Source organism: Mustela nivalis (assembly GCF_964662115.1).
Source record: "Mustela nivalis genome assembly, chromosome: 10".
Taxonomy (NCBI): Eukaryota; Metazoa; Chordata; class Mammalia; order Carnivora; family Mustelidae; genus Mustela; species Mustela nivalis.
Window position 1 is genome coordinate 94,888,735 of NC_139029.1, and position 12,361 is coordinate 94,901,095.

A 12,361-nucleotide genomic window follows, 5' to 3' on the forward strand; every position below is an offset into this window, starting at 1 on the left:
TTCCAACCCATGAGCATGGAATGTTTTTCCCAGTTCTTTGTGTCATTTTCAATTTCTTCCATAAGTTCTATAGTTTTCAAAGTATAGATCTTTTACCTATTTGGTTAGGTTTGTTTTTTTTTTTTAGGGGGGTAGAGGGAGAGGAAATGGAAGAGAGAATCTTAAGCAGGCTCCATGCTCACTGAGATCATGACCTGAGCTAAAATTAAGAGTTGGATGCCCAATCAACTGAACCACCCAGGCACCCTGTAGTTCCCATAGTTATTTTAAATCCTCGGTATCTTATGGTTTTTGGTACAATTGTAAATGGGATCAATTCCTTGATTTTTCTTATTGCTTCCTTATCAGTGTATAAGTTTCTATATGTTTACTTAATATCCTATGACTTTGCTGATTTTGTGTATCAGTTCTAACAATTTTTTGGTGGAGTCTTTTGGGTTTTCTACATAGAATAGCATGTCATCTTCAACTAGTGAAAGTTTGACTCCTTCTTTGCTGATTTGGATGTCTTTTTATTGTTGTTGTTGTCTGATTGCTGACACTAGGACTTCCAGTACTATGTTAAATGACAATGGTCAGAGTGGACATCCCTTTCTTGTTCCTGACCTTGGGGAAAAAGCTCTGTTTTTCCCCATTGAGGATGATATTAGCTGTGGATCTATCATACATGGTCTTAATGATGTTAAGGTATATTCCCTCTATCCTCCCCCCACTTTTTTGAGGGTTTTTATCAAGAATGGATGTTGTATCTTGTCAAAGGCTTTTTCTGAATTTATTGAAAGAATCATATGGTTCTTATCCTTTCTTTTACTCACATGATGCATTGTATAGATTGATTTAAGAATATTGAACCACTCCTGCAGCCCAGGATAAAAATGATATTCTATAAACAAAACTTATTTTTGAACTGGAAACTGCTTGTACATGTGATCTTTTGAATAACACAAGGTTCACTTTGACATTAACTGTGATGCATGGGAATATGTCAAACTATCTTGGCACTTTTGTTTTGGGGACCAAGCAAAAAAGAGTGGTTCTCCACAAAATCTACTAGTAATTGTATGAGTTTTTAAAAAGAGAGAGACACTTTTTCTTCAGGTTCAAACATTTAAAAAACAACAACAAAATCCAGCTAAGCTGAAAATTTGAATCCCAATATAATATTTCTATTTTGGATGAATATTGGATATGCCCAGATTTTATACAATTTGCACACCTCCATTATGATACTTCTGAGGTCTCCTAATAAACATCATTATTCTTCAGTGAGCAGAAATAGCATAAATTATTAATGGTGTCTGCATTTTTGACATCTAAATCTGACACTATCAGATGTTTTTGCCCTAGTTTTATTGCAGTAAAATATTGTGAGATTTTCTAAGTCTACTGCCTTTCCTTTGACCTGGAGGCATAACTTTGCCCTGAAGAGCTTCTGGGCTTTTTTTTTTTTTCTTTTCTTATATTCCAGAGGTAGTTGGTGTTAGTACCAAGTTATTGGCGATGTCAAGCAGAATACTGGGGGAGTTATGAACTTATGAACCTATGAATGACAGGAAGCTATAGGGAAGACAGAAGTCATAGCATTTGTGAAAAAAGTTTCAATCAGAGCATGGGTTTTGTACTGAGAAAGTGGTATATTGTTGGAACCATAGCTCTGAATGACAAAACACTGGTTGGTGAGTCAAAAGAAAAGGAAAGGCAATGATTTTGAGTTTAAGAACAAGGTCTGTGTACAAGGACTTCAGCTCAAGTGAAGGAAAAAGTGCATGTATAGAATCTAAGTAAGTAGATGGGCTGTAGTTATGATTCTAAAATCCAGGCAAAGCAGCAAAATCAGCTACTTATTCAATACATACAAAAGAGAGGCTTGTTTGTATGTATGGCCGTAGAGAGAACATGAAAGTGCAGACTGGCCAATTGGGAACCTATAAAGAGGGAAGTCAAGAAAAGCGGGAAATAGTAACTTGGGATTTAGAAACACACTGCTGTATAATCAACAATATGTCTGAGATTTCTGAAGGGGGCAATTGTGTCTTCTCATTACTAGCGTTTCAGTGCCTAAAACTGACCTGACATAAAGCAGGTACTCAGTGCATATTGTGGGAAGGATAAATGTGCATAATAGGATAAAGGATACCTGTTCCTAAACTTACTTGAAACCCTTTTTAGTGTAGATATCTAAGGTTTTTTTGGCAATCTATATTTTTAATGCTATTCCGATCAAAATTCCACCAGTATTCTTCAAAGAGCTGGAGCAAATAATCCTAAAATTTGTATGGAATCAGAAGAGACCCCGAATCGCTAAGGAAATGTTGAAAAACAAAAATAAAACTGGGGGCATCACGTTACCTGATTTCAAGCTTTACTACAAAGCTGTGATCACCAAGACAGCATGGTACTGGCATAAAAACAGACACATAGACCAGTGGAACAGAGTAGAGAGCCCAGATATGGACCCTCAACTCTATGGTCAAATAATCTTCAACAAAACAAGAAAAAATATACAGTGGAAAAAAGACAGTCTCTTCAATAAATGGTGCTGGGAAAACTGGGCAGCTATATGTAGAAGAATGAAACTCGAACATTCTCTTACACGGTACACAAAGATAAACTCAAAATGGATAAAAGACCTCAATGTGAGACAGGAAACTATCAGAATCCTAGAGGAGAACATAGGCAGTAATCTCTTCGATATCAGCCACAGCAACTTCTTTCAAGATATGTCTCCAAAGGCAAAGGAAACAAAAGCGAAGATGAACTTTATTTTTCATTTAATTTTTTAAATTTGAATTCAATTAGCCAACATATAGTACACCATTAGTTTTTAATTTAGTGTTCAATGGTTTGTTACTTGCATATAACACTCGGTGCTCATCACATCACTTGCCTTCCTTAATGCTCATCACCCAGTTACCCCATCCCCCAAACCACCTCCCCTCCAGCAACCCTCAGTTTATTTCCTATAGTTAAGAGTCTCTCATGGCTTTTCTCCCTCTCTGATGACTTCCCAGTTTTCCCTCCCTTCCCCAATGATCTTCTGCACTGTTTCTTATATCCTGCATATGAATGAAACCATATATTAACTGCCTTTCTCTGATTGACTTACTTTTTAAGAGATTTTATTTATCTGTTTGACAGAGAGACACAGTGAGAGAGGGAACACAAGCAAGGAAAGTGGAAGAGGGAGAAGCAAGCTTCCTGCTGAGCAAGGAGCCTGATGTGGGGCTCAAACCCAGGATCCTGGGATCATGACCTGAGCTGAAGGCAGCCACTTAATGGCTGAGTCACCCAAGAGCCCCTATAATTGACTTATTTTGCTCAGTATAACACCCTCCCATTCCATCTATGTTGATGTAAATGGTAGGTGTTCATCCCTTCTGATGGCTCAGTAATATTCCATTGCATATATGAATCACATCTTCTTTATCCATTCATCTGTTGATGGACATCTTGGCTCCTTCCACAAATTGGTTATTGTGGATATTGCTGCTACAAATGTTGGGGTACAAGTGCCCCTTCTTTTCACTAGATCTGTATCTTTGGGATTAATACCCAGTAGCACAATTGCTGGGTTATGGGGTAGCTCTGTTGTTAACTTCTTGAGGAACCCCCATTTTAATTTCCAGAGTGGCTATACAAGCTTGCATTCCCACCAAAAGTTTAAAAGGGTTCCCCATTCTTCACATTTGTTGTTCCCTGTCTTGTTAATTTTAGCAATTCTAACTGGTGTAAGGTGGTATCTCATTGTGGTTTTAATTTGTATTTCCCTAATGACAAGTGATGTGGAGCATTTTTCATTTTAAAGTCTATGCCTAATGTGGGGCTTGAACTCGTGACTCTGAGACTTAGAGTTGCATGCTCTACAACAGAGCCAGCCAGGCACTGCAGGATGTCTAAGAGTTGTTAGGTATACACAGTTCTTCAGAGAGGCAGGACTCCGGATGACTGAAGCTGGAAAACTTGTCCTGGAGAATGGAGTGAATTTGATCCAGTGAAGAGCACTCACTGTCACTGCCCAATAGTCAGACACCTGGTGGTTAAAATGAAGAAGCAATGCAGTAAGGGAGAAAGTTAAGGAGAATGGCCTATTATGACAATCTCTCTTTTTAGGAAACAGAAAACTGCAGGGGTGCTAAAATGAAAAGCTGTATCTGTTCACTGGGTATTTAAGATGGCCAAAAGTCAAATCAATCAATCAATCAATCCTGTATTACTTGCAAATGCAAAGGTTTATTAGAGGGCTTCTGATCCTAAAATAACAAATCAAGAATATAATTTGAAACCAGTGTTGGGAACACCTGACCCCACGGGCTGTCTTCTACTCCTCAGGAATAATTGATTTGAACCACAAAGGAGAACCAGAAATTTCCTACAAACTATTCACAGTATCATATTTACATTGTATAAGCATCTAGTATGGTAATAAAAACTCATGGTTGGTAGAAACTATGAGTCATCTCAATAGATGTGGCAGTCTAACCTCTGGAGCCATCTCCAGTTATGAGGAACTCACTGCTCCCTAAAAGTTAATAAACATTTGCTCAGATTAAATCAATGAAACTAGGAATTAAAAAGAAAAAAATTAATACAACAGCAACAACAGAAACAAAAACAAATTTAAAAATCAATCCTCAGAGTGCCTAGGTGGCTCAGTCAATACTCTGCACAGGGTCACCTTGAGATTCTCTCTCTCCCTCGCCCTCTCCACCTTCTGCCCCTTCATGTAAACTCTCTCTCTCTCTCAAACAAATAGGTAAATCTTAAAAATAAATAAATAAATAACGCAACAAAAAAATCTCTTTCCCAAAATATACTTGCCTCAATTAAACATGAGGATGATGAAATTATTACAATAAGAAGTTTTCAATTTCTCAAATAGTGCTAATCACACAAGAGATTCACTGGGGAAACTTGTGGATTTATAAGTAAACCAAGTAAGTTGTGGATGGAAACCTAAATATATTGACAGTAATATGGAAAATGTAACCCCCTCAGCTTACTCAACCATGATTTCATGTTTTGACAAAGCAAATTTTCATTTCTTATTTATGGCCTCCAGGCCTATTGGGTTTCCACAACTTAAATTTAACGTTAGGAATTCTTTAATTTTAACTTCAGTATCAAGTTTCTATTGAATTCTAAATACATTAAGATACTTGAGGCTGAGGGGCGCCTGGGTGGCTCAGGGGTTTGGGCTGCTGCCTTTGGCTCGGGTCATGATCTCAGGGTCCTGGGATCGAGCCCCGCATCGGGCTCCCTGCTCCGCAGGAAGCCTGCTTCCCTCTCTCTCTCTCTCTGCCTGCCTCTCTGCCTACTTGTGATCTCCGTCTTTCAAATAAATAAATAAAAAATCTTTAAAAAAAAAAAAAAGATACTTGAGGCTGAGATTGGAATTTTAATGAAAGTTTTGTCTCTTAATCGTATGTCTTGAATTCTTATAATAAAGAATAAGAAGTGTACCTTTTTTTGTATATATGCTTTGAAATCTCAAAGTACTTTAAAAACATCATTTTATAATCAGATAAACTACACTTCCTGGCACATTTAACACATAGTGATGCTTTCAGCTTCCACCTTTATGCCAATGACTCAAACTCTTACCTTCAGCCTTTCTTTTGAGTATCAAGCCTATGCTTTTAACTGCTGACTGGGCACTTCCTCATGGATGGCCCACAGCACCTTAAATTTCTAAACTTATTCCATTATCTTCATTCTATCTTCTGTCAGTTAATAGTATTCCCTTACTTCTGAACTATCCAAATTGATCCAACAAATCCATACCCACTCACAGTTTCCAGGATACTCTAAAAATGGCTATCTTGCTATGAAATATTAGTGCAAAGGCTTTCTCCAGTCTCCAAAACCTCTATGTTCACCTTATAGACCATACCCTTTAAATATAGTTGGACATCTGCCCACCTTTCAGGTCTAAATGAGAAATTTTTAATGTCAGGATCTACTGACCACTAAGAAAAGTCAATGGATTTTGTGATTTTGAAATTATGTACAAAATTCCATGGATGTATATAAGTACATTTTTCTTAGTCTTTGGATTTCATCTGGTCATCAGAGCAGATCATGATCCAATAAAGGTTGACAACCCCATGATATTTCCTTCCAAATGTCCTCTACTTCCTAGTCTTCCTTCATCCCCTTGCAGATGACCCACTCTTAGACATACATCTGGTTTCCATGCAGATCCCTGGATTACCACCTGGGCCAGAAAGGGTAGACAAATATTCTCTGAGGCTCTTGTTGCGTAAGTACTTGGTTGCTTGTCCCCAAAAATGTTGTCCAGAAAAGCAGGTCTGACACAATTCCCACAGCCAAGTTTTGTACCCCAGAGGCAATCAACTCTCTGTCACCTCACCTGATGCCCCAGAAACAAGTTGGGAGCCTGACAGCACCCTCCTGGAATTGTCCCCAGTTGCAAGTTGTTCTTGCAGGTTGACAGGGACCTCCCTCCAAATATATATATTCAGATGCTAGTCAGTTATTGCCTTCAGAGCTCAGAATCTAAGTTCCCTTCTTCCCTCAGCACCTATGCACCCTTTGGAAATGTTCACCAGTGTCCCAGAAACATTAGCAAGCTTTACCCTGAGGCCATACTTATAGTGAATCCTTCTGAGCCAGTTTATTTTTTACCTTTGCTTTTGATCCATGACCTGATAATAGCCTGAAGAATCCTTGTCTGTCATTTAACTTTAGATCTTATCCTTTTGCCTACAGAAAGAAGTATTCTCAGAAGTGTTCTCCATTAATTAAAGAACAGTAAGCATACACACATCATCACCACAATACTCACATATTCACACACATGCTCTTATAAATCACTGTGGCTTTGCAATCCATCTGTGGCCCATGAATCCAGCAAATAGACTCACTGCTCCAAACAAATCATTGACTCCTGCTTTTGAAGGATATGTCAGTTCTTACATACATACAGACAGACATTCTACTGATCTTCATAAAGAAAAATAATGAAGATCAAAGATCTGCCAGGAATCCTTGGTCACCATGCAGTCATCACCTTGGACCATTATCAGCTTCTCTGAGTATAAGCCTCCAAGGCTTTCTCTACACAGAGTACCATTCTTTATGAAATTAGATATCTAGGATATCTTTTACTTCATCTTCATCTAGGCAGTGGAAGATAACTTTTCAAATATTTCTTTATTGGTGTGAATTTACCATTATGTCCTCTGAGTTCTGCAATACCTCAACCAATGTCCTTACATGATTAACAACATTTTAAGTGACCTTGTGGTAGGATGTACTTATAAAACATGCTAATGTACTTAGCCACACTGCCATTCCATGACCTTCAAGCAGCACTTAATTACCTATTTTAGAACTGCCTCCAGCTCAATTGCAAAAACATTCAAGAATTTCAAGGTAGAGATTCTGGACACACTGTAATTAGCCATGCAGCCTATGTGTTTATTCATTTACTACTGCTGCTGTAACAAATTACCACAAATTTGGTGCCTTAAAACCATATGTATTATCTTCTGGTTCTGGAAGTTAGGTGTTCAAAAGTCAAGATATCAGCAGAGCCACATTCCTTCTAGAGACTCTAGGGAAGAATTTATCTCCTTAACATTTTCAGCTTCTAGAAGCCACCTATATCCCTCAACTCATGGACTCTTCCCTTATCTTCAAAGTATAATTGGCCCTTGAACAACACAGGGGTTAGGAACAGTGATCCCCCATCCAGCCAAAAGTCCACATGTAACTTCTGACTTCCCCAAAATTTACTAATGGCCTATTGTTGACCAGAAACTTTACTGATAACATAAAGTCCATTAACACATATTTTGTGTGTTATATGTATTATATAATGTGTTCTTATAATAAATTATAAATTAAGTTACAGAAAGGAAAATGTTATTAAGAAAATCATAAGAGAAAATTTAGTGCACCATATTGTAAAAAGTTCTCATAAAGCAGACCCATGCAATCCAAACTCGTATTGTTCAATAGTCAACTGTACATCAATTTAACATCTGCATCTATCATCCTATCTCGTTTCTCTAACTTTAATCCACCTATCTCCATCTTATAAAGACCTTCAGGATTACACTGTATGTACACAGGTAATCCAGAATAATTTCTCCATCTCAAAATTCTTGATTTAATCACATCTTCAAAGTCCCCTTTGCCATATTAGATAACATATTCACAGATTCTGGGGATTTGGGGGACCATTATTCTGCCTGCCACAGTGAACAAAGCAACAGTCTTTTTAAGATTTTAGTTTCTCTTCTTCCTGTTAAGTGTGTTAAGCATCCCCTGTTACTACCAGCAGCCCATTCTCTAATTTACCACCCTGACATCTGCAATACCAACCCCTTTCAGAAAAGAATAAGAGTTTTTTTATAGGTAGAAATGATATAGTATTTCAGCATATTTCTCTCTGCCTTGATTAAATCTTGCTCTACTATGCATGGCCTCATTGGTAGGGCCACATATCTTCCATAGGTAAACCTCAGTCTCCCCTCTGTTTATGACTTACAAATGCTAACCCAGATAAAAGTTAATTATCTGGGTACCTGGGTGGCTCAGTAGGTTAAGCCTCTGACTTCAGTTCAGGTCATGATCTCAGGGTCCTGGGATCGAGTCCCACGTGGGCTCTCTGCTCAGCGGGGAGCCTGCTTCCTCCTCTCTCTCTCTCTGCCTGCCTCTCTGCCCACTTGTGATCTCTCTCTGTCAAATAAATAAAATCTTTAAAAAAAAAGAGTTAAGTGTGTGGGTTCAGTGTGCTGGACATACTGTTTGAGATCAATAAGTGGGTTGGTTGGTCTGGCTGCAGTAGAATGAGAAAGAGGGACATATATTTTATTTACACATTTTTTATACTTTTTATACCTTTATATTTATAATTTTTATATATTTTATATTTTTATGTTATACATTATTTATATATTTATCTATTAAGCAGTTGATATTTTTCTACTTTTTGAATATTGTGCTTCTTTGAACATTCATGAAAAATTTTTGTGTGGACATGTGTTTTCATTTCTCTAGGTGTATACCTGGAGTAGAACTGCTAGGTTATGTGGTAACTAGTTCTATGTTTATGCTTTCAAGTCTTTTTTTTTTAAGATTTTATTTATTTGTTTGTTTGACAGAGAAAGAGAAAACAAGCAGGGACAGCAGCAGCCAGAGGGGGAGGGAGAAGCAGTCTCCCCATTCAGGGGCCCAGTGTGGGCTCCATCCCAGGACCTTGGATCATGACTTGAGCTGAAGGCAGATGCTTAACCCACTGAGCCACCCAGGCATTCCACCCTTTCAAGTCTTTTTGAGGATCACCAGAATGTTTTAGAAAACATCTGTACCATTTTATGTTCCCACCAGCAATGCATGAGGGTTCCAATTTCTTCACATCCTCACCAAGGCTTATTATCATCTTTTTGATGGTAACAATCCTAGAAGGTGTGAAGTAGTGTCTCTTTGTGGTTTTGTTTTACACTTATTTGATGGCTAATGATGTTGAGCATCTTTTCTGTGCTTATTGGCCATTTGTACATTTTTTTTTTTTTTGGAGAAAGACCAATTCAGATACTTTGCTCATTTTTAAACAGTGTTATCTTTTTGTTACAGAGTTGTAAGAGTTCTTCATGTTGTCCAAATAAATTTCCCTTATCAGATACATGTTTGCAAATATTTTCTCACATTCTATGGATTGACTTTTCAAGTTTCTATTTTAATTCCAGTGAATTAGCATACAATATTATATTAGTTTTAGGTGTACAGGATTGCCTTTCACTTTCATTTTCATGATTGTTTCCTTTAAAACATAAAGGTTTTTCTCTTTTTTCCTTTTCTTTTTAAAAATTTACTTATTTTAGAGAGAGAGAGAGAATGATGAGTGGGGGGAGAGGCAGAGGAAGAGGGAGAGAGAATTTCAAGCAGATTCCATACTAATCACAGAACCCAACACGGGGCTCAATCCCATCATGGCTCCAAGATCACAACCTGAGCTGAAACCAAGAGTCGATTGCCCAAACAACTGAGTCACTCAAGTGCCCCGAAAGTTTTTCATTTTGATGAAATCCAAGTAGCATAATTTTTTCTTCTATCATGTGCTTTTGGTATCACATCTAAGAAAGTTTTGCCTAACCCAAGGCCACAAAGATTTATTCCTGTATTTTCTCTGTCTTTTATAATTTTTTCCTCTTACATTTAGATCTATGGTCCATTTTGAGCAAAATTTTTAATGGTATAAGATAGGAATCTATCTTCATTCTTTTGAATGTGGATATTCAATTGTTCCAGCAGAATTTGTTGAAAATACTGTTCATTCCCCCATTAGATTGTCTTTCACTCTTATTGAAAATCCAGATTGTGAGATTTTTTATAGATTCTCAGTTCTGTTTCATTGATCTATATGTCTCTCTTTAAGCCAGTATTATACTTCCTTTGCTGTAGCTTTAGAGTAAGTTTTGAAATCAGAAAGCATGAATCCAACTTTGTACTTACTTTTCAACATTATGTTAGCTACTGAGTCACTTGCACTTCCCTATTAGTTTTAAGATTAGTTTGTCAAGGGCAACTGGGTGGCTCAGTCACTAAAGCATCTGACTCTTAATTTGGTTCAGGTCATGATCTCATTGTCTTGAGATTGAGCCCCACATCAGGCTCCATGCTCAGCGGTAAGTCTGGTCTAGATTCTCTCTCTCTCCCTCTCCCTCTGCCCTTCCCCACCCCATGCTCTCTCTCTCTCTCTCTCTCTCTCTCTCTCCCTCTCTCAAAATAAATAAATAAATTTTTTAAAGAAAGATTTGTTTATCAATTTCTGCAGAAAAAATCAGATGGGATTTTAATAATGAATTACATTGACTTTGTAGATCAATTTAGGATGTACAACCATCTTAAAAATATAAATCTTCTGATACATGAATATGGGATATATTTCCATTTATTTAGCCTTCTTTAGTATCTTTCCATTTTGTAGTTTTCTAAATATACCTTTTGTACTTCTTTGCTCTTTCTTAATATAAGCATTTTACATCAAAAAATATATCTCTGTTATTGCTTTTGCTGAATCCTATGTTTCAGTATTTTGTACCTTCCTTTTTATTCATCTCAAGGTATTTTCTAATTACCCTTGTGATTTTTTTTTCTTTGATTCATTTGTTATTTAGGAGTGTGTTGTTTAGTTTCCATATATTCATGAATTTCTCAAATGTCTTCTTGTTATGATTTCTAATTCTATTATACAGTGATTGGAAAACATGTTTTGTATAATTCCAATCCCTTCAAATTTACAGAGGTGTGTTTTATGACTTACAATATGATCTATCTTGGAGAATGTTTCATGTGTACAAGAGAAGAATCTGTATTTTGTGCTTTTTGGGTGATACTATGGACTGAATTGTGTGTCCCTAATGTTCATATGTGGAAGTTATAACCCCCAATTTGACTATATTTGGAAGTAGGGCCTTTAAGGAGATAATTAAAGTTAGATAGGTTCATGAGAATGGGATCCTAACCTGACTAGTGTTCTTATAACAAGAGGAAAAGACATCAGAGTTCTTTTTCTCTATGTGTACACAGAAGAAAAGACATGTGAGGACACAGCAAGAAGAGGGCATGTACAGGCCAGAAAGGTGGTGCCACCAGAAATTCAGTTTTCTGGTACCCTGATTTTGGACTTCTAGCCTCCAGAACTGGGAAAAAATAGATGTATGTTATTTAAGCCACCCAATCTGTGGTACCTTGTTATGGCAATCCAAGACTAATACAGGTGGAACATTTTATATATTTTTTTCCTCTCTTCCAATCTATAAGCTTTGTTTTATGCGTTTGGGGATTCTGTTATTAGATACATATATGTTGGAACCTCCCTTTTAAGAATTATTTAGGTCAGAAATCTTAAAGTCGGGCGCCTGGGTGGCTCAGTGGGTTGGGCTGCTGCCTTCGGCTCAGGTCATGATCTCAGGGTCCTGGGATTGAGTCCCGTATCAGGCTCTCTGCTCAGCGGGGAGCTTGCTTCCCTCTCTCTCTCTCTCTATCTCTCTCTCTGCCTGCCTCTCCATCTGCTTGTGATATCTCTCTGTCAAATAAATAAATAAAATCTTTAAGAAAAAAAAAAGAAATCTTAAAGTAATCTTCACTTTTTCTTTATTTCTTTTCAGTGTAATAGTATTCATTATTTTTGCACCACACCCAGTGCTCCATGCAATATGTACCCTTCCTAATACCCACCACCTGGCTCCCCCAACCTCCCACTCCCCCGCCCCTTCAAAACCCTCAGGTTGTTTTTCAGAGTCCATAGTCTCTCATGGTTCACCTCCCCTTTCAATTTCCCTCAACTCCCTTCTCCTCTCCATCTCCCATGTCCTCCATGTTATTTGTT